We start from the raw sequence: 24,205 nt of genomic DNA on the forward strand, positions 1-24,205 counted from the left end.
GGCTCCCAAGATGCCTGAGGTCTCTAGTTCTGCTAGACTCCTTTTGAAGAATCCTAGCCCTTTTTTGGGGGGTTTTCCTTCTGCTTTAGATAACTAGAGTGGGCCTCTCACTCATGGGAAGCATTGTTAAATGTGTCACCTCCCACCAAGAGAAGCGAAGAAGGGGGGAAAAAGCCACATGAAGATATTAAACCAAGAAACTGGAATGTCTACAAACTGCTCGGAGAGTTCATTCTTACTTCACATATCCCTATTTACTATTGAAAATGGCTATTTAGCTATTTATGGCATTGTAAGCAATCACTCTTGGTTTCCGCTTAGCCTCAGATGGATGGTTGGCCCACATGTCTCATGCTGTACTTAAGTAGGGTGGAAAAAAAAGAGAGGGTATAGAAGTGAACAAACCTTTTTGGATGGCCACATCTGGTCCCCATGTGTAAGGCCAGCCTTGTGGAAAGCCTGCTGACAGAGAAAAGCTGCATGCTGTGGTTCTAGACAAGCTTCTTTTATAGATTTATTATATATATACATACACATCCATTTTATATATATGTATAAATATATATATACAGATAGATATTGAGCAAGAAAGAGCTTTCAATATTTTCTTTTCTGAAGCTTACAGAGCCCACTTGGCCAGATGCAGACTGCTAGGCAGCACTGATTTATTGTGGAGCAAGGATGCTATTCCTTGCATGCTGCTGGGTGGCGAGAGGCTGGGGAGCAGAAAGGAACTCCGAATACCCCAGACTTTGGCAGAGAAGGACCCCTGCTCTGCTCCTGTGGAAAAGGGATGCTTCCATTTAGTTTCAAAAACACCATCAGCATTTATGCACCTCCTTCTTTAACTCAAGACCTCCAATTCACTTATAATTTTCCCCATATTTGCTTTTCAGCCATCTTGCTCTCCTCAGCTCGGGAAATCCACACCACCAGCTGCAAGTCCATTTTTTTAAGGCCACTTTAACACTGACACCCCTTTTCTTAAGACCAGAAGCCTCTCCTTCCTCCATCTCCATGGCAGAGTTGGTGTCTTCTTTCCTTAACACCACAGGACCCTGATCTCAACAGTAACAGAACAAATAAAGCTGCTGGGATGTTATGGCTAATCAGCAGGGCATCTTTAACCTATTATTAATTTGGACAGCAAACAAAATAAACAGGAGCAAAACCAACTTGCCTCCTTGCTCCAAACATTCATCTCCCAAGGAACCCATGCTCAATGCGATGTTAAGAAGGGAGCAAGCCACGAATGTGTGAGCACTGCCGATGACCTGGTGCTTTGCTGAATTAGGGCCAACAGCCTCCTAACATTAAATCCTTCTCAGGGGACAGGTCGCTGCTGGGACTGAAATACACTTGGATGAGATAAACTGGAGCACAAAACGGGCACTTGAAGGAGTATTTTACCTGACAAGACCATAGATTCATTCATTGCAAGGCCAAAAAGACATATACGTTTTTGAAAACTGGGATTTTTGTGGCAGTCTCAGGGAAGCAGGATAAAGCACATATTTCCTTTTTCGCTTTCATGTTGGAGATAGGTGTCTGATGTCCCTGTGTCTTTCTGAACCCCCATCCTCAGGAGACCTTCTGCATGGCCCCATCCAGTGACCCCTGCAGCAGAGAGAATTAATCCTCCCTGCCACGCAAACACACACAGCAAAACCCAATAAACCAGCCCTGAGCTAGCAATTACATTAGGAAGAGCACATTAAGCACCGAGCCAAGTGATCTCAAGTGATGGAGCAGTCGCCAGCCCAGCTGAGTCAGGAGCTATTTACACTCACACTATCAAAAACTTTTCATCTCATCCCCCAGTTCTCCATGCACTGTGGCGAGGAGGAGGCTCTCAGCTCTCCCTGTTGAGGGAGCAGCTCCTATAGATGCCATGAATCCTCACTCCAGCCTTTGGGCATAATTGAAAGCATCAGCATGAGCTCCTGTTTCCCCACTGCCATGCAGCAGAATACCCTGAGTGCCTGTTACCCTGGGAGATATTTTTTGGTGGAATGGGAATGCCACAGCCCAGATGCTGCCCTTTGCATGCGCACAGATCTCACCAGTCTCCCGTTTTGCAAACCCAAAATAGGACAGGTGGAAGCATGTGCCAGCTCTTTGCAAGCCCAGGGGACAAACGTGTATATCAACTCTCATGTGGGAAGGAGGATAGACAGAGAGTAGAAGGGAGACTGGTAGTTGGAAAATAGTGGAAAAAATTTTTAAATAGTGGAATTGGTGGAAAATATTACAAATCAACACCCATCTCCTTCCACTACCAGTGATGACAAGACTTTCTTCCCTAATCTGTCACTTTAGCTGGCATTTTTACTCATCAGCCCGTCTTTGAACTATGCAGCTGTATCTTGGGGCAGGACCCCTAGAGAACTGGCTCTGAGTGGCCTCTTTTGCAATGTGCCCAGTGACTTGCTCTGACATGGCAATGCTTGCCTTATGTTCACATGCACGGAAGGGCCATTCTGCCTGCAAGGCATTTTCTCCATCCCCAGCAGCTCTTTCATACTCCTGAGCTAGTCTGCTATGGAAACTGGGTCAGGAATTCACATCAGCGAGCAGGCTTATCCATCACCTGTTTTTTCAGGAGAACCCTGCTCACAGTACCTCTTTGTGCCATATTGGAGCAAAAGGGCTCAGGACTGATAACTGACCCGCTTTTCTCTGCTGGAAAAAGACTGTCACATCTTCCTGTGAAAAGCTGCCACTTTGAGGCTCTGATTTAAACCAGAAACCTTTATTTCCCCTGCTTTTTTAAAGGACCTGAAAATGATCTTTCAATAAGGCAGTGATAAATACCTATGAGTCTTCACTATTTGTATCAGAAGCTGCCATTTGTTGCAGGAATAAAGAAAAAAATCCCAATACATGCTCAAAATCTATTAATTTCTCCCTAGCTAACCCCAGAATGTTTTTCAACATTTTCTTGAAGTTTTAAAAGTCAAATCACTCTAGTGTGAAATACTGTGTTTCTGCAGCATCTACTAACATAGAACATGCTGTTTAGGTGGGCCTGCTCACACTCCTAAGTGAGCAACATGTATTAATTGCTGCTGAAGTTTTCCAGGGACAGGAGCATGGTTTCACAAGGGTATTCAAGTAAACATTTCCCAAGTGTTTGCTCCTTTTTATACTACAGAACACCAAGTAAACAACCGAAAAACCATGTTGTTAAGAAGTTACGTAAGTATTACATTTTCTTTTCTTTAGATCAGGCCATAACTCTTGCAGCAGGGGGAAATTTCTGTGGCTAGAAATTATAATGAGAACTATGGTTTCAATAAGTCATCCTCACACCATAGGATGGGTGTGTTTGCAGTGTGGTGTGGACCCTCTGGTTGGGAGTGGAGGGCTTCTTCAGGAGTTGATAAGAGATGGGATTTGTTCATTTGCAAATTTCTTTGCATTTCCAAAGAACACATGCAACTTTTTCCACTTTTCTCTAGTATTAAATTTGTGTCAGCTGAAAGGAGAAGCAATTGGATTATGCAGAATACATGTAGGAGTTGAAAAGATGTCAGGTTTCCCCCCCTGCTCTATGGTATGAACAAATCTGTAAATCAGCAGTTTGCAAGATAAAGAAATTCCTGGGGATCATCCAAAATAAAAGTAATTTTCCCATTATAAGTGGACTGAAACTAGAGCTGCAAATCCAACCCTCTTAAAAACTGAGCTGCGGTTTGGATGAGATGGCCTGAATCTGGATCAGTTGACTCCCATTTTGATGTGGGAACCCAAAACAGTTCAGTTTCATAATACTCTTTCAGATGTGGCTGAAAATCTCATGCAAGCGACAGATCATCTAATGTTCTCCTGCTTGCAAAATGGCTGCAAGTCCTGATTTGAGCCAAGAAGCATGGGTACCACTAGCAAAATCTGTCAGTGTCAACTCTAGGACCATTTTTCAATTAAGTTAACAGCCTTTTTGAAACCTAATTCCCAATCAAACTACACCAGGGCAGCTTTCCATAGCTTTCTTGGAGGCTAGCTCAAGCACAGAGTTCTGCATCCTTTTGGAAAGATGGTTTTGAAGGCAAGCATTTCCTTCATTTGTCTGGCTCTCCTTCTAGTAACTGCTGTTAATATTCCAGTCTGTTTTGCAAGCTTCAAAATGTTTCGCATTTGCAAACTGAGCAAGATTTAATTACTCCCATAATTTTGCCTGGAAGGGAAGAGCCAACCATATTAATCAGACAATGAAAGCAATTGCTCTGAGTACCATACTCTGAAATACATCAGACAGGGTATGATCTCAAAAAATAAACCTAAAGCACTATTTGGATTATATGAATGTGCCATAAAACAAAGGTAAATTTACTTCGGAGCCTTCTCTCCAATTTTGGGGTTTACATACCCTTAGGGCTGCCTGCTTATAACCCTATTACCTCTTTTTCCTCCATCCCCAGCCCCTATCTCTGCAACAAGGACCTTTGCCAAATAATACTTCTAGCTATATCTGAAGGATAAGGCATACAAAGCTATAGTATGTTTAAATAAAGATTCAAAATAATTTCCTTACAGGAAGGAGCTATCCCAGTTTGTCTTCTCTTCCTTTTGATTATACAGCTCAGATTAGGGATAGTCAGGAAATTACATCGTCTTCGGAAAAATAAAAAATAAAAAGAAAAGAAGCGAATATCAAGGAAAAGGAAATTTTTTCATTTCCTGCCAAAAACTCCCATTTTTTTTTTTTTTTTTTGTGGGTTGTTTTTGGGGGTTTTTTTGGGTAAAGTTTCACCATAACAAATACTACTTTGCACATGCTCCTTGTTTTTAAATAAAACATGGGTCACTGTAAGAATGTGCATATGTTTTCTTCCAAGTTAACATTTTAATATTGAAGACGGATGATCTAGGGTAGATCTTGAGCATTGTTGAGAGGACTAACTTGGCACTGTGTATCTATCATGAGAGGGAAGAACTTTTGGCTTCTATAGCACAAGTTTATCCCTGGTGCTTCTTGATGAACCACTGACCTAGAGAAAAGCACATTTGTCACTGCAGTGTGTGACCTTTGTTTTTTCTAACCTGAAAAGCAAGCAAGCTGAGCATCCTCTGAGCAAAGGTAAGGCTTTCTAGGTAATAAAGTAGGAAAAAGAGAAATCACCATGAAACATGTTGTGCCTAAACACAGAAACTATAATTCTATGATCAATCATTGGTCAGTCACCACGGACAAACCTGTTGTTTTAACTATGCTCCTGACAAAACTCGGTGGAGAGGAGGGAAAGAACAGAACTTTCTGAAGGATGGAGATAAAACACGACTGAATTATTTACTTCCAGTATTAGATTAACTGCACTGTGGGAACGACAGGACCAGGTGGTTAAAATACTTGCATCAAAATGATTTATGTCTGGCTTTTCTAAGAAGATATTATATGACAGGCTATACCATGCTCAGTTAACTCGACCTGAATGGTCTTAGCACTGCTGATTCCCTGAAATTTACAGATATATATGATTTTTCTTTTGTACCAGTGTGGCAAAAAAGCAAGTAAGTTGTGTGCTTCTGCAGAGAGGATCTCTCGGCTCTCCATCACCCATCCATAATAACTTGCAGTCATCACCACTATAGACCCATGAAATCTGCTCAGAGCTGGTCACCCAAATCCTTCCTCCTTCTGAGTATGGCACAAGGAAACCTGGCCCCTGGTTTGGGGGCTGAAACTGCAGAGAGGCAGGACAAGACACCTGCAGAAAGTAAAATGAGGGTGATACTTACAGAGATAATCAGATCAGTCTTATCTGACAATACAAAGTCAAGGGTGGCACATGCAAGGCTGACTGCATGTGGGAGAACGAGGAGCAGCAGGGACTGGAAACACAGTGAGACTCCCTTTAGGAGCAAGGTACCGCTTTCATTGCAAGCTGCTGTAGAGGTAAGCTCAGCAAGCTCCCAGCTGGCCAGCAGAACAAGAGGCAGCAGCTACCCAACTTTCTGATCAACTTCCCTGGCTTAAGCTTTTGCAGCTGTCCTACACTCAAAAAATATACACCCAAAACCTTTGCTGTTGCTGCCGCCTTGCCCTTTCTAAGGAGAGGAATGTGGTCTGAGCATCCGTGGAAGAAGCATACCTCATCTCACAGTTTATCTGAAACCCTTGGGCAATCCCACTTGCTGTGGTTTTGGTAACTGTCTTTAGTGTTTTCCTGTAAGAGAAGCAATCTCAGTTGTGTGTTTGCCATTGTATTAAGGCCTGTGCTTTGCTGGGTGTCATGGGTTTGATGGGAGATGCAGCTGCCTAGAAGGGGGTGGCTCGTGGCTGAGGTGCTCTCCCCAGCCAGCTCCTCTCTGCAAACTGTTCCTGCTCATCTGGGGCTCTGGTGGGATGCTTTGTTGTCACTTGTATTTGGAGGAATGACAGCAGCACAGTGAGCACAAGGAGATCCTTTCCTGCCAGGCCAGCAGGTGCCAGCCATACTGGGGAAGGAAGGAGCATAGGAGAGATATTTCACATCAGGAGCTACAGAGAAGCCACTAGACCTTCCCTATCCCTTTATTACTATTATTATTATTACTAGCAGTAGTAGTGTTGTTTTTGTTGTTATTATTACTACTATTATTATTACAATTACTATTATTTTTGCTGTCGTGAAAATAGCTGAACTGAGAGGAGGCCCCTTGAAATAGCAAGGCAGACGGGAGCAATTGCTCTTGAAGTCCTACCTTGCAGGGTAGTTTCTCCCTACAGCTTATTTTCTTGCCCAAGGGCTGCACCAGCCAGACCCTCCCTGTGGTCTTCAGGCTCCAAGTGTGGCCGCTTGCACCCCTTCAGAGAGCAGTCCCAGCCCTCTGATCTCACTCTGTTTTTTTACACAGCTTTGCATTAAGCCTCAGTAATCTATAGAACACCTGATTCAGCAGTGATGGTGATTTCCTGGAGGCAAAAAAGCACTGATGCAGAATTCTTGCCATGCCATCAGCCCCTGCACCATCTACAATGATCTGATCGCTGCTCTGCTGCAACAGAGACAACACTCTGCTTTCATGAACCATCCCAGGGCAGCATATATTTTTGGCTAGCTCTTCAGCAGGGTAAATCAGTGCAGTTACTTCTGATTCAGCAACATAGTTTGTTCTAACCTCATTTGTCTCTCTGAAACATCAGCACCATGCAGTAAATCATGCTACAAAGCCTATAGAGCAAACCATCGCCTCAGCTCCTGATGGCCAAAAGATGACAGTACCCTGCTGCCTTTGACCTGGGGGCCATACGTTGCCACAGCTCATCTGCCAGAGCCCTTGGGCATGCCCCGGCTGGGGCAGGTCCTCCCTGGGACTGGCACCTCAGTGCCCACTCACCCTTGGTGCTCACTCCCAAGCCTGGACAGTCCTTTTTTTCAATGGGTCACTTGCCATGTCCTGACACTACCAGGTTTGCATACAAAACATCTAAGCAGCCTTTTAAAAGTTCCGCCTTAGGAGAAGCTTAAATCCTAAAAATCTTGCCAAGTAGAGGCTGGATTTCTACATCCATCAGCAACTATTGGAGCTGCCTCGTGGGGCAGGCAGAAGACTAACCTGTAACCCCTCATGGACCACGGAGAAACACTCCTACCAAGGCCTGGGCACCATCCATCCTAACATCATCACTCAAGAACAGCTGGAGCACTGTCACGTACTTGCAAAACACACGTTCTTTCCTACTTTAAACATTTGATTTAATATTATCTATTATTATATGTTAATATAAGTATTATTTAATACTCTAACCCTCCCTTTGAGTAGCATCAGGTGTCCTGTAAAATATATGAGCTGGTAGATAGCAGTGGTTTCTTCACTTCTCTGCATCACTTACTATTTCATAAACTCCACCAAGGCACCTCTTACTCTTCTCCTCACTAAATTAAACAGCCCTAATCTGTTTAACCCTCTCCTCCTCCACCTGTGGAAGACTTTCCAAGCTCCACATCATCTCTGCCTCCCTTTGCTGGCCCTGCTTCTGTCACATTTCCCTCTGGGCTGGGCATAGGAGAGCTTCCCAAGGTGATGGTGCTCCTGCAATTTATAGGATGTCATTCAGATATCCTCAGGATTGCTCTCCAACTCCTAAAGCAGTTAAACACCTTCTTGGACAGGAGCCAGGCACCACCGCTCCCAGGTGTGCCACCGTGTGTGCAGCATTTAGGAATAACTATTGCCAGTGCTGGTGTTCCAAATTATTTCAGGAAAGCATATTTCTACTTAAAGATTGTAAGGCTGAATATTTTTTGCCGTGGGAGAGAGATTAAAGAGTTAAATCTGCCTCTGGAATTATCATTTTGGGGTTTAGAGTTAAAGATTGATGGGGAAATTATCATCTCCTTTAAGCCATAGATAACAAAGGTCCCAGTTTCCTCCATTTTGGGTATCTTTAGGACATATTAATGGTGCTCATCACAGTTGGAACAGAAATGTCACCTCTGGAAGGTCAACAATGCACCAATGCACTTGGCAGCTTCCATGTGGTCCTGGCAGCTCCTGGCACATGGAGACATTTGGGGATTTCAGTTTCATGAAAAGGATGAATTTGGCAAACCCTCAGTCCCCAGCGGCCGCTCTGTCAAAAGTATTTTGACATGCAGCATCCCTATAGCTGAGGGAGAAGTATGTTTTCCTCTTCCACATTAATACTCTCTGGTTTTCCACTCAGAAAACAAACCAGTTTTTAAAGAACTAAGTGAAACCAAAAGCAAAATTATTTTGCTTTTCTCACAAATCCCCCTTCCCCTTTTTCTGGTGGTGAGATGGAAAATTATATGGGAGGTGGAAGGAAAATAAGGAAAAAGTGTTATTTAAAATAATATTTTTTTTGTGCATGAAAAACTGAAAAAAACCCCAAACTTAATCAAAAAGTGCTGAACTGTCATGCCTCTCCTGGGGTCACTTCATCCCTCTAAGCCTCTCACCCTGCAGTGATCCAGACATTTGTATGCCTGCTCATGCTGCAGCCTTTGGGCTTTCCTGCAGTACAATGGCTTAAACTGAAAAGGCAGAGGTTGCGGATGGAGGAAGGGGAGAAAAGAGCAAATTGGATCACTCCAAAGATAAATACTGCCTTGTGGAAACTCAGATGGCTGTAAGCCTCTTGCAGCTCATTGCTCCAGAGCAAATGAGCTGGTGGTCTCCAAGCAATGATGGGCAAACATCCAACCTGCAGACCCTCCGTTCCCAAACGACGGCAGCTGTTGAACATCCTAGCAGTGTCTGCTGGACAGGGAGAGCACCTGGAGATGGGACACATGCACAAGCCCTTGCCATGCCTGAAAAAGGGCAGAGGAGGCCACTGCTATTTTGGCAGTTCTTAGTAGCCCACAGCAGGATGAAGATGCATGCCAGCCATTCCCTTAACAAACTGCTGGTTTTCTTTAAAGGCTAACAGAGCTTCCCAAGAGAAAAACATGCAAAATAAATTAAGGACTGAGCCCAAGATCAGGCAGGTTCTAATCAGCCCAGCTTAAATTCTGATGTCACATCCAATTGGCCTTCATCCCAAAATGGGATGTGCAACTCAAGTCAAACTCCAGCACATCAGTGGGGTGGGCTGTTCTATCTCAGACAAGGCAACACCTCCAAGATCACACCACCAACGGATGGGCTAGTGCTGCCTACAGCCCTTGGGCCAAGCCAGTGATAGCTGCTGCATCCATCCATGAGCCACCACTGAACAACCACAGTGAATTTTCCAACCTGTCGCCAATCTATTTCTCAGTGTATGGGGATTTCCGTAACTTTTCACGCATATGGAGATTTTATTTTACCCTTTTTCAATTACATGTTTCATTAACTAGCTGCACCTCATGATTTGCCGATGACTAGCTGAAGCTTCCAGACTGAAAAAATGAAGAGGGAAATAAAGCAATGATCTATTACCATTTACAGCTGCCATGGGATGATGCAAAACTTAATCAATTGTTTGTAAAATGCTTTCACTAGCAGGGAAAAAAAGCTGGGAAAAAAACAATCCCTTGCTGAAGATAATTTCCACCCCATCTCCCTCTCAATTCTCTTTTAAAGAAATGCCTAGGGAAGTGGAAGTCCTTGAAGTGTGTCCCACCACTGACAGTTCTAGGCTCTCTGCTAGAGAAGGCTCCCAAACTCCTTTCAGCAATGCCATTGCTGCTGGCCCTTCCCACTGGTCACCAGACCACAGGGTCACTTTTCTTCTGGCCACACGCAACCCTGCTGCAGAAAAATGAGCCACCCTTGAGGACCAGAGGGTCCAGGAGATCTTCCTCTGACTTTGTCCAGCAGTGAAGCATGAGCCATGGCGGGCTCTCAGCCAGACACAGTGTTACTTGCATCAGAGAGCAAGCCCTGAAGTCAATCCCTTTAGCCTTCCCTTGGTTTGCCTCAGGTTCAGAAGTCCTCTCTGGTCAGCTCTGCCCATGACAGATGGGTTTACTCAGCACTCTTTGGATGGGCTTTTTGAGGACAAAGCAGTCAGCCGCATTTCTGACAAGGCCAGTCCAATGAAATTTGCTGCTCTGATGCAATACTGCCTGCACTGACAGTTCCACATAGCTCTTCCTCCAAGAGATGTACAGCAGATAGATGCAGACCTCTAAACAAGACAGTACTTTCCAGTTCACCTCTGCTGAGACATGTGAGGAATGGCTTCAGTTCACTGTCAGCCCATTGTCCCAGCAGTGTTAGAGGAATTTGGCTAGTCTGACACTCGCACGTTCCTCCCTGATAATAGTTCTCCTCTCCCGACTCAGCCCACGTTAATTGTGTACAACATCTTAAAGACCACCCAGCTTGAGCTGCAGAGCATTCAGTGATGGATAAAAATAACAATTGCATTAAGCGAGGCTATGCTCCTTGCCAAAAAGATTAGCAGTGGGAAAATTCCTCCTTTAGGGAGCTTTGCAGCCAAGGACCAGCCCATAGGGTTCATGACCGACAGCATGCCCCACATACGTTTAACAGCTATGTGTAAAATGTGGGAAGAATTATGAGACTGGTGACTTCCCCTAAATCCTGCTTTTGTCCTCATTCCTAAAAGGGAGAGTGTGGTCAGATCAGTGATCCCAGCAGGATGGTAGGCAACCAGCACCAAGGCTCATTTAGCAGAGATATTATAGGGGGAGCTGGTGATGGGAAGGCTGTACCAACTGGAGCATTACCTTTCCCTCCAGTCCATTTGTTGTTAAAACCAAACCAAACCAAACTGAAGATACTGGAGGAGGAAGAATCACCCCATTTGTTTGTCAGATTTCCACTGAGCATCTCCAAGAACGGATCCATAGGTAGCTACCCCAATGTGCCAGAGAAGAGTGCATTGTATAATGAAAAGGCACAAGCCAAACTGGATTACAGAGAAAAATATCCCCTTTTAACTATTTTATTTTGCAGAAATAATTTAAAAAAAAAAGCCTTGAGACTTTTGTTAGATGCAAGTGAATTAACCTGATAGAGAGATACTTCTGCAGTACCCAGAAAAGTTATCATGATCTTATCCATTGCCAAAAAAGGTGAATTAGAGACTTAAATACCTTTGCTAGCCTTGAATACTTGGAAATCTGTTAAAAATGCTTCTCTTCCCCAGGTATCTCAAAGTCAAGGGCTGTTGAGTCCAGCCTATTTAGAGAAGGCATTTGAAATAATCAGTTGTGCTGATGTTTGTGACTTTAATGATCCTGCTAGAGGAAGGATTTGGTGTGGGCACAGAGAAGCCTGTCCTCTGCAAAACCAATTGCTGACTGTTAAAATTTCCCTGTGGGGCTTAAACAACACATCCATTCTCCAACCCCTTCCAACACTTGCTTTCAGAATAATTCAGGAAAGTCTATTATATGGCCTTATACCTGGTTTTGCTGGAAAGAGCACTTCAACACTGGACCACAGAAGACTTTGTAGTTTATGCACAGAATCAGATTTGTTTGGCTGCCTTTCGTCCCTCAAATCTAATCAGAGGTTACTTGGCTAAATTTACAGTGCAGTGTGTGCACCACCTTTATGTTACGTAAAAAAAGACTTGTCACATCAGAAACACAGCAAGGTCTTGCAGAACCATTAGCCTAAGGTGCAGAAGCCAATGCATACATGAACTATTCATGGTTTTTTGTTTTTTTGTTTTCTCCTTTCCACAGATAATAGAGTTCCTTTTCCCCATCTCCAACCAGTTTCTAAACACTGCTAAGAAGCAGCCTTGACACCTTGTGAAGGAACAGTAAAATGTTAGGACAGGAGAGCAGGCAACAGTAATATTTAACGATTAAAATAATTCCTCTTAATCTCAGACTATTAAGAACCTGCCAAAAATTCTTCCAAGTCAGTTAAGAATTGCATGGAATGACAACTGTGTATAGATAACAACAACAAAAATGGCCTCTAACCAGCTACCAAATTAATTAATAAGTTTCTCTCCCACCAAGCCTTCTCCTGAGAGCCCCAGGGCCCAGTTTTCCTGCTTTTGATGGATTTTACTTAATCACAGAACTTGTTAGCCTCTAGTAAGCACCCCAAATTAATGGGGCTGCTGCATCGTGCTTGACCTCCTTTGGATTCCACGCATGGGATTCAGTATTTGTGCCACCCAGCCAGATGTTTCCCGTGACTTTTGAAAAGAAATGCATCTTTTCTTTTATTGGACACCCTGGCAAGAGAACCCACATGGAATGTAAACTCTGTGTGCAGAGATATATATTTTCTCTCACTGTTTATAAACACATAGAGCCCAGTTCTTCCCCCATTAGGGTTATATGAGCCCAGAATTTATCAGCATTGGGGAACACACTCCTGATTTACACTGAAGTGAGAGGGCAAATTGTTTGCAAGAGAAAAAATAGATTAGGCAAGAAATTGCCACTTTGCATATAGATTTTCATACACATACAACACAATATTTAGATTATTTGCCATAAACAAACTTGCCTCAATACCCACAAGAGCAAACCTCAACTCCAGAGGGGAAGTCAGGGAAAAATACCCTTGTCTTCCCCAGTGAGAAGAGAGATTGCTCAGACATGAAAAATGCCCTTGGTAACACCTTGATTTGGCACTTGCTTTAACATGCCTGAGCCAGCCCTCAAATTTTCGTTGCTAAAAGAACAGGGCCAGAGTGTCACAAATCATACACCCACAGACCTACAGAGGTTTTGCTGGCTTCTCACCAGCTTGTTCTCTCTCATCTGTAGCTCCAAGGTCCCTTTCCTTGCTGCTTCTCCTGCCTTGCTCCTCGGTCTTGTTCTGCTCCATCCCATGTTTGCTGCCCCACAGGACTCCAGGCTGGTCCCAAGAGCCACTGAAGGCAGATTGCTAGGCTGGATCTATCTTCTCCCACCCAACTGCTGGTCCTGCCTTCAGTACCTGCAAAATCACCCTGTGATTCTAACAGAAGCAGGCATGTGGTTTGTGTTCATGGGCTAAAAAGCATGAATTCAAAGTACATTAATTTGGTAGTTGGTGTGCATATGGATGAACTAATAAGGATGGTTAGCATCAAGTGTCCTTACGAGACATTAGAAAAGCCACTGATGTTCTGACATCAAAAAATTTACGATACTTGTAAGGCTGAGCTCTGAAAATGATGCCTTTTCTGGCCCCGGTACTGCTGTTACTGTTGAAATAACATGAACCTACTGGTAACAGAATAAAGCATTCTCTATATAGATATGTTTACACACATATTTATAGATGTACACATACACATAGGAGAGGGTAGATAAATATCTGTAGTTCACAAATGAGCAGTTTTAGGAAACTGCAGGACACCAGGGAGTATTTTGTTTAGAGTACAGTTTCCACCCTTTCTCCCTCCAAGATGAGATCTCTAACATCTGTCACCCATCACCTCCCAGTCAAGCCAAAGAGGTTGTGAGCAAAAAACAGACAGTGGACAGAAAGGTCATGCTTTGGCAGAGTATTCACTTGATTTTGAGAAGATCTAACTGTGCTCAACCCCTGCCGCTTCTGCCTGCTGGGGCAGCAAAGGTCTGGCAGGGTGCTGCTCCCTTGCCACATTGATTTAAAGGGTCATGGATACCTCTCACAGCCAAAACTGGCCAGAGGTAAGCTTAATCAGCAACACTGGATCTCTCTCCCTCCATCCTCACCATTTCATGACTGTATCTGAATATGGGTGGAGATGCCTCACTCCTTTTATCCATTTTTTAATACTCTTACAGAGGCAATCTGTGTTCAAGCTGAATAAAGCTCAACACGTTTAGAAGAGTGGAGAAGGGAAGAAAAAGAGTAGATATACATAAGTATAAAATCCCAGAAGGGGGAGGAAGGAAAAGCTGTCTTGCCGTCTTGCTGCAAAGGAGACCTGTTAGCACAAGACATGGGTGCACACGGTGCTGGGAGCAGGGGAAGACTGAAACATGCAGCTCCCAAGCGTTAGCGCAACTATGCCAGGACAGCATCCCTCCAGGAGCAGGCAGAAAAACAACTGCTGTAATAGCAGAACTAAACCAGATTGGTTTCTGAAAGGGCTCTCGAGGGGAGAACATGGAGAGGGTCTCCATGGCCCAGGGACCCACCTTGGGCTCCAGCTCAGGCCCAGAGAAGCCCCAAAATCAAGTGCAAAGTTGGAGCAGTCACCACCACTGTGCTCAAGCAACTTCTCCCAGAGCAGCACAGATGCAAGGCTCCCCCACACCACTTGTGCTGGGTCCCTGGTCCATTCATTTATTATTTGAAAGGAACCCAATGGGTAGCACCAAGCAGAGCCTTTTGATGCTTCCAGAACCTTTACGCCAGAGGGTTTGTGTGGCTCCCTGGGAACTTCCAGCCTGTTCACAGCTAGGCGATGCAGGGTCAGCAGCGGGGTTATAGGCAGTAGCACCACCAACCCTGGTTAAGCCTTTCCCCCTGCAAACAGTACTGCCCACACATCCCTCACTGGCCATGTGCATCAGTATGGGCGATTCACCCAGGGGCAGCAATAGTCTGAATATTTCAACACCTGGTGGCTTCTGGTGCTGCGTGACAGGGTAAGCACATGGTCATCAGCCAGAGGGAGAGGGCTACCACCAGAAGCAGAGATTACATTAGCAAAGCCAGGTATGTGCTGCACCCCAAGAAGGGGAAGTTTATCACAGCTTGACTTCAAGCCCAGCCACTCCTTCAGGGGATTAAATCCTCATGGAAACAGGAAAAGATTGATTATCAAATATCTACCCCTGCTCTGGGATATTCCTTTAGGAAGGTGGTGCCAAGCCACATGGAAGCACACCCTTTCTTCAAGTCAAGCCGCAGAGGACAGCCTCCAGCCTGACTGCTCAGAAATCCCTGCTGGGGATGAGCAGCAATCCAAACCATGAATCATGCATGCTTAGCAAATTCCGATCATAAATGTCTGGCAGCTTAACTTATACTGGGCTTCTGCTGAAAGAGAAATGCATGCTATTTTCCTAGGAACAAAATAAAACAAGGCCTCTTCTTTACATTATCCCTTTGAGGGGAGTTTGAGCTTTCTCTTTTTGTTTCAGGCTGTCTGGAGGCATATGATGGGACAAAGATGTGGGGATAAAAAAACTCCCACACTATCTCTACTTATGATGTTCCTTCTTTGCAGCTGCCTCGATCCTAGCCCAAGATTCATTGTCCTTTTAGTTCAAGAGAACCATCTCAATGAAGTTGCATTGGGTGGTCTGTTAAGAGTGCAGACCAGAAGATGAGCTGAACAAACACGGTAGTTTTGTTCACAATGTCACAACCATTTTGTCTGTAAGGCTGGTTATTCTTCAGTGTCGTTGGATAGCTATTTACAAGAACCCAGAAAGGACAGACAAATTATCCCACAATACTTTAGGATATGCCATGAGTCCTTGGCATCAAATATATGCACCAGGGACAGGGTGGATGCTGCAGTCTGAGGGTTATTTTGCAGTATGTTTGCTCTCATAAGCTAGCCAGACTAAAGTGAGGGATCAGGGGTGCAGCTCGCTGCAGTGAGCCATGGCTTGGGGGCACTGCCAAGTACCCCCAGAGAGGTGGTGAAAGCAAACTTGCTGTGAAAGCCAGCTAGAAAGCTTCTGCAGGAGATGCTTTCCGACTTAAAAACCAAAATCAAAATCCTTCCCTGGACAATATCCCTATTGTTTAAGGAGGAAAATAGTCCTGAAAAAGCAAAGTTTTTCTGCTGGAAAACTTGAATAGCCAAGCCCTGGGAGACTGTTGCACTCACTTTCCACAGCCATTAGGAGGAAGGTGAAGCTGAAATACTCTGTCCAGGAAAGCCTCTCTGGAAAAAAAACCCTATTTGTTCACTGCTGATTTTCCTCCTCTTTCTTTATTGGGAGGAAGGGACCCTCTTGATGCAGTTATCCACATGGGGAGTAGGGTCATTTTTCTACTCAGCTCCACCTGCCAGCAGTTTACAACCCCATGCACAAAATCCTTTTTCTGCTGATACATGAGCTGCACCCATCCAGCCCCATCTCTGTGTCACACCAAGACCCCTTTCCTCCAGGTCCAGCTGCCTGACAAAGATTGCAAGCCCGGTGAGGCAACTTTTCCCCATGTAATTAGTGCAACCCTCCTCATTCAAACCCTCTGACCACACTGCAGCAACAGTGGATAGGGAAAAAGAGCCAGAACAACACAATTAGCTCCCTCGTGCTCAAGAAAAGCCCTTGGGAGGGGGTCAGGAGCTGCAGAGCATTGAGGTACTCAGCCACCGAGACATGCCCACATTTTGAGAACTAGATGCAAGATTTTGGGCTATTATTCCATGGGATGAAACAAACAGCACCACCAAAACACATATTAGTTTAAAATAAATAAGTAAAATCTCTTTCCAGACTGGCTCAAGGTGGAGCTGGAGATTTCCTCTCCCAGTTAAAGCAGGGGATGTGGTGAAAGAACCTGGCTTTTGTAAGAAGCTGAGCACCACACGAGATGATGTTGACCTAAAACTCTTGTCTGCACACTGCAAATGCCCCAAGGCTAAACATGCCTCTGGGGCAGACAGACCTCTAGCCCCTTAATCCCCAAAATCCAGGAAAAGAACAACAAGCGCCATGGGAGTGTGAAGGAGAGAGTATAGCAAGGGAAAGGACCAGGGACTACTGTGAACCCAGAAGGATTTGCCCCACCAAAGTACTTACACAGTAAACAGACTAGGACTCAGCCCAATCATCATCTGCTGAGTGACACATGCTGTAAATTTGGGGCAGCCGAAGGACATGCACCACAGGTCCTGCCCTGGGTCCACTCTGTTTTGAAGTCAGCAGGACTTTTGCCAACAGCACAGATAGCAGCAGGCTCCAGAGGTGAGCTTCTCATCCACACACTCAGAACTGTTCTAACTCACAAACCTGCAGGGGTAAAAAAAAAAAAAAAGATAATCATTCCATGTTTTTGTTGGATTCATTTTTTGACAGGTTAGTGGGTTAAAGCAGAGTCGGACAAGCACTGAAGCCATCATTAGATAAACAAAAGGAGTGCAGGACTCGAGCAAGGATGATAAAAAAGGGAAACCTGTTTTTTAAGGTAGTGCATTTTAGATTGCCTCCAGCTGTCTTCCCAGATGCAAATCCTGGAAGCCAGGATGGCAAAAGACAGCTGCTACCAAAACCACCAGCCAGCAAATGAAAGGATTAAGAAAGAAAAGAAAGAGAGCAAAATACAACCTGCCCAATAATCAAGTTCTGGGTTGGGCAGCCTAAGAGCTTGAGGAAGGCAGCTAGAAGAGATAGCCCATGCAGATGCATTCACAAAAAGAAGAGACTATCTGGAACTATTGCATTTGGCCCCAAGTTCCAAATTTCAGCCCAAAACTCTGACTGTGGGAGCAAGAAATCAGCCAGCCAAAAGCAGAAGGTGAAAGGCTCTTGGCATTTCTCAGGTTGACCCTCAGAAACAGAACATAGGAAACCCTAAAATGCCCCTCTCGAAACATCCCCAGGCACCTCCTCACACATTACAGAGAGTTGGTATCTGGTGATTGTGATGGAGACAGTCTTGCGCAGGCTCCTGGACTAAGGAGGGAACAAGGAATCTAACAGCTACTCCTTTTATTGGTTCTGGCACCCACATGCATGATTGCTAAGCATAACATTAGTCTTCCCAAAGTGAGCATAGGCAAGACAGTCTTGTGTAGTGCTTCTCATGAACAAAAATTGCTAAGCTGTATTCAAAGCATCAGCTGTGACATTTGGGGCGGGTGGAATAGGAGAGAGGTAAAATTAAAATGATTGAGAAATGGTGAAATAATTTCCAAAATAAAGTAGAAAAAGCAGAACAAAAATGTTCTCGGAGCAGGTTGCGTCTCCTCCCTGGCTCCCTCTGCTTTCATCCAGTGCACCCACTTGTCACACAGAAGAGATGGTGAAGGACAGGCACACATCTGCCTTTCCTGCTGACTTGGCGATTCCCTTCTCCAGACTGAGCAAATCCAACTTTCCCAGTCTCTAACTGCCTGCCTTCTACCTGTATCTACTTCCACCATGCTCCTCCTCAGATGCAGAGACAAGAAGTGCCCTCAAATGCTCAAGACCCATGAGCACCAAAGCTTTATTTATTGGCAAAAGGCACTCTATTTTGTTCTCATTATTCTCCTTCAGGAAGCTAAAGGTCTTTAAGTGCCTGGTCCCAACACCTGGGGCCCCATTGCATTTCCTACAACTGAGCATCTCTTGGATCAACACTTACCGATGTTGAACTTGGATACCATCAGAACCCAATCCAGAGAGGCATCTTTCCTTGGGGGTGGTAGGACTGTACAGGTTCCTCTCAGCCCCAGTTCCTAACACAGCAATATCTCTGCTCTCAACACCAAGCTCAGGCTTAGCTTGTGTGCATACACAGAGCCTTCCTACATGCAGCTGATCAGACACACCTGCAGGGGCTGGGCAATAAATAGGGTGTCCCCCACTGTGTTGGGGTTTTCTGTCGGTCTCCTGAGCCATGGATGTTTGCTTTCCATAGTTAATTAGCGTAGCTTGCTCTCTAATGAAGATTACTGCTGTCTTTCCCTACTCTATGCTTATTAAGGCAAGCAGGAAAAAATAAGGTATAGCCCAGCTGAGACAGAGATGGGAAGAGCAAGAAGCAAGCCAGTAGCCCCATACTAATGCAAACAGCCATAAAATCCTCCTTCTCCTCCTTTGCTAGCCCCATTTCCAGACTTGCTGCTGGCTCAGCTCCTGCCCTATATCCTCTCCTGAGCCAGCTCCACCCCATCATTAGGACAAAGTCCCACCTTGCTCAGCCCCACAGTGAGCACCCAAAGCTCCCCCAGCCTCATGCAGCTAGTGTGCAGCCCAGGCAAAGTCCCCTCCCTTGGGCCTCCTCTCTCAGCCACATGTGTTTTGAGTTAAGGCTGGGGTATGTTTCCAGTAAGTAATGCCCACGCAGTCTCCTGAGTAGTACCACAATCAGAGATTAATTGCAACAAGAAGTCACACATTTTACACTGCTGTTAGCAAGATTCAGCGCTTAATTGAATTTCAAGGCCCCTTGAAAGCTCAGAGGCAGAGTACGACTGTAACTCCCAGCCTTTCCTCAGGACTCTTGAAGTGCCACATAAGCAAGAACGTCATTGCTGCCGTTTCAGCAACTGGGGAAACTGAGGCACAAGAGGTGATGTGACTGTTTCCTCCTCATCCAACTGACCCATGGCAGAGAATCCACCTCCCCAGAGTTATGGTCCAATATGAGATCCACAAGACCAGACATGGGGTCGTTTTCTGCAGCCACCTGCAGCAAACAGCCCACGGGGGAGACCCTTTCCGAGCAGACTGCCCCATATCAAGCTGTGAGGATTGCTCTTTGGCAGACATTCCTGCAGGGAGGATTGGTCAGATTTTGAAATCTCTACAAAGCTCAGAGAGGCTCAAAACTTCTATTCCAGAATTAAGGGAAAAGAGGGGGGGGGGGGAACCCAGTATTTGGAGACCCCTGTCAACATTTGACATAAGGGATGTATCAGAACAATTTTGGCTCCCAATAGCAAAGTGCTTGTGACAGCTAGAGGAACCATGTGTTCAGCTAGTAATGGGACATATTTCCAGAGGGTGACACCCTCTCCTTTAGACCCCCACTGGACCCTTATTTCACCCATCTTTGAGAGGAAGATGCTGAGCTTTGCAAGCATGGGCTGTCATCTGGACCAGGCTTGAAGCTACCACTCAGCCCCAATGGCAGCCATCTCATGCTTCCTCGCCCTGCAAATAACCTCACTGCTGCATCTTTTTTTATTCCCCAGAAGATGCCTCTTGCAGGGCTGCTGGATGGTGCGGTTCAGTTTACATCATAGCACACTCGCTTCCCTCTGGAGGGTTCCAAGATTCCATCTGCACACATCAACCTTTGAATCACATTCCCCTGGGTGCAATCCAGGCACAGAGAGTCAATAGATGGGACTTTCCTGGGGATCCTTGCAGAGGGGACTGAAGTGCTCCCATGTGAGTCAGGCAGCAGCAGTCATGGCTGCTCTCTGGTCTCCCAGCATCACTCTCTGTGGAGAGGTTTAACGCAGGCAATTCACATTTCACCCGGCAGATACCTCCCCCCTTGGTAGAGAAACATAGTCCTGGAATTCCTGTTTATAAAACTGCAATCAGGGCAAGCACAAATTGGGTAGAATCAGTCAAGAGGAGGAAATTGCTGTCAGAATTTCTTTTTTTAATAAAAAAGAAAAAAGTATTTTTTTAATCAACAACAACAAAAAAAGAGGCAATTTAAAACTGCTCTGGCCACTGAGCTTTCATAAAAGCTTTCCAAGACTGCATTTCTACATTGCGTGTCACCATGGAAGACACCCAAGATGTAGTGAATTCCCCCAAGTTAATTTGAATTATGCCACAAAACAGATGTGTTCTTCGGTGCACAGAGAACCTCCTCCTTCAATTTCAAAATGACTACTGCCACATCTGATCAGCTCTTATTATCCCACTGCATTGTCTGACATGATATAACAAGTCATGACACCCTCTATCATCAGAAGAGACGGTAGCAACTGCACTTGAGTTGGGAAGAGCAGTTATGGCACTGTTGTGTTGTAGGAGCAGGTTTGATGGGTAGCTGAGGCTGCTGTCTTGAAAGTATTTGGAAAAGGAGAGATTCTCTTTTCTGCACCAATTAAGACCTCGCAATCAGGCATCGTGCAGGAATGAAGGTGGAATTAATTGGTGACTTGTATGGAATTTCACCTTCTGGGCTCGGCTCCCAACTTGTGGGAAATGACACAGATTTAATCAGAAGCTTTGAAAGGAGGAAGAAATCATTAGAAACACCCAGCATGGCCTCCTGTGTTAGAGCAGGTTGTGCCTTTCACCCAGAAATTCCTCCATCAAGTTCAATAACCCAGGGCTGAGGAGTATTCTGCCGCTGCATGACAGATACAAGCTTGAGACAAAGCTGAGAAAAAATGAACAAGGTCCTCTGGACATCTATGCCAGTGGTTAAAACCCTCTCATCTTTAGAAAGCATTAATCTAATACTCATTTTCTGATTTCAGCTTGCAGCCACTGTACCTGGATGGGTTTTCTCCTGCTGGTTTGAGGACACCTCTACAGCCAAAGCTCAGTGATGTGCAAGTGGCTGATCCAGGTGGCATCTGTGTGGGGCCATGAGTGCAGGGACATCCAGCAACAATTTCCAAGTGCCCCGTGAAGCTAGAAGCGGCACCATTCCCCTCCTACAACGTCCTCCTCTGAGATCTTTCCACCTCCAAGTGGTAGTTCAAGGATTGCCACGAACCACGCTTTTCTGCTGTCTTTCCCTGAATGTCCTTAGGGCCCAGGTAACAAACGTTTAGTGTTTGGTGCTTTTGGTTTCCTGATCCCCACATTTCTAACCTTCTCCATGCCTCTAGATCACCTAATCAACTGTGACATCAAGTTTCTCCTTCCCACTCTTGCCATGCTGAGTATAGATAACCATGACCATGGGAAACACACCCTTCGGCATGACCTAATGTTGATTTAACCAGTTCTCCCCACTTAGAGCCTATCGATCCTCTACATAAGCCCCTATTTCTCCATTTCTGCTATTACCGTGACTTGAACTAACCCTACGTATACAAAAGGTACATTTGCACATCCACGCTTGCAGGGCAGCAAATGCACAGGATCATGTCTGATTTTCCCTTTAGGTAAGTTGCTGTAAGAAGATCTCAGTGCTGAGCTGTAAGGTAAATTTTCCAGATGCGAGTCATTCTTTGCGTCACATACAGGGGAAAAAGTCCAATTTTACGGCACTTTTGGTAAAGGAATGCGGAGAATGTGTCGTAAACACTCCCCCCATCAAATAGGTGGTAAATTGAGCCATGACTGTCTGAAACACTGTACTTTGGAGAACTGGTGGGAATGACTTGGAATTTTGAGGCTCTTTCAGTCAAATTTTCCATTCCTCAATTTCTTTTTGTTGTATTTCAGATGATGAGGAGGTTTTTTCTCTTCCTTACTCTCCTGGTATGCTGTGCTGATTATTCATAAGGTGGCTACCAGAATCAGTAAGCAAGAAAAAATTTGTGGCTATGTACTTTCTGTCACTGGCTCCATGATGGCTCCCATAGGAAATCACAGCCCGAACCATGCCCAGGGGCTGCAGTGGAGAGCACCTTTCTGCCTGTCAGATGGAAGAGGAGTGCTTTCCCACCTTCAGAAGATCTTTATCCAGAAACAGGCAAACAAACAAACCACCCAGCAACCTTTCTTCCCCTGGTGAAAATATTTTAACAATCCCAGATAAAAGAGCCAAGTTTGACAAGGCATTACATGTGCTTTTCATGAATTTTTGCAGGAGGTGGTTTCTGGACTGACTTAAGGAATGCACTTAGCATGCTGTTTCCCCTATATAAAAACACTGAATTAGCATTTCTCCCTGTGATTCTCAGCGTGATACTGCTATGTGCAGAACAATACAGGATAAGTAAAAACCCATTAAAAAGGCTCTCGTAAAATTGCACAGTGCTTGGTTTTCTTTCATTAATCCCCTGACTTCATCAGTTGTTCCGTCTGCTGATAGGAACAATGGTCTCCTCCACAGTGCTCTTATGCTTATCAAAAAATCTCTGCTCTCCAAGATACAAGCGGTGGCCACCAGCCAGCTGAAAACAACGATCCTGAGGAGTATCTGGAGATATTATCCCTGCTCATTTTGAACTCTCATCAGGCATGGGGTTGGCAATAGGAAGACAGGACACCCCCTTTGACCCTACGGGCAAGAATGTCAGCTCGGGGGTTATCTTCAGGGTCCATCTAATTATTCCTTATGGGCATTTTAATATGCAGCAGGTTCTGTTCCTGTTTCATACCTGGCATCTAATTTATGGGGCAATGTTTCTTTAAGACTGGCATTAAAGTGCAGAAGTAAGAATCTAGGGTTAAGAAGGTTAGGCATTATGTCCAGATTAGTATTATCAGATGACCTGAAGCAGGGGTTATATTAAAAAATGCCTTAATTAAAAAATACAGGTCAGAACCAGTTTAAGCTCCAAACCTCTGGTTATATTCACTAATTAGAAGGCTTGGACACATGCCTCAGAGTGATGGATGAGCTGTATCTACCTCATGGCATCACATGAAGAGGTGGGACACGGCTCCTCAGGCATGGGGCGCAGGCAAGATTGTACATTTTCTTCATTTCATTTCACCTCTCTTTTTTTTTTTTTTTTTCCCCCAGAAATTAATAGACTACAGGCACTCAGGAATCAGAAATCAGCAGGGCACTAGCTTCTCTTGGTTGTTTCACTCTGAACTTCAACTTATGCACAGAAACCATGCCAGCTGTTTTCTCAAGAAAAGTAGAGAGCACCTGTAGTTTAACCTGTTATTAACTTACTGTTGAACCTCCAAAGTGCCTGTGCAGGAGTCAGGAGATATACTTACCTTCCTTTGCCCAAGCAGGAGAGTTTCATACCCTGGAGGATGCCCTATGCCTCTGCCATGTGTTCTCAAGGTCTTCAGCCTTGCTCTGATAGAAGTCTAGGTCTTGTGTATGGGAAAGTTTTGCTAGGAGACAGACCACGAGCAACCACATCTAAAGTGCATGAGTTGAGCAATCCTGAGCAAGAGGCAGGTGTTAACATACATATAGATGCCCTATCTGGTTCAGATGCAGGTAGGGAGTTTGTGGCAAGCATGTAGGATTTATCCTAGTCTCCTTGGGACCACCATGCAACACAAGAGCCTCACTGGAACGACCAATGACAGCCTTGTGCCTAAAAATCCAGAATATTCATTGCATGATTTCCAATTAAACCAAACCTCTCCTAGCTATTGCAATTCCTTGCCGGAAGAGAGCAAAC

Source organism: Athene cunicularia, assembly GCF_003259725.1.
Source record: "Athene cunicularia isolate RWA chromosome 7 unlocalized genomic scaffold, athCun1 chr7_part1, whole genome shotgun sequence".
Taxonomy (NCBI): domain Eukaryota; kingdom Metazoa; phylum Chordata; class Aves; order Strigiformes; family Strigidae; genus Athene; species Athene cunicularia.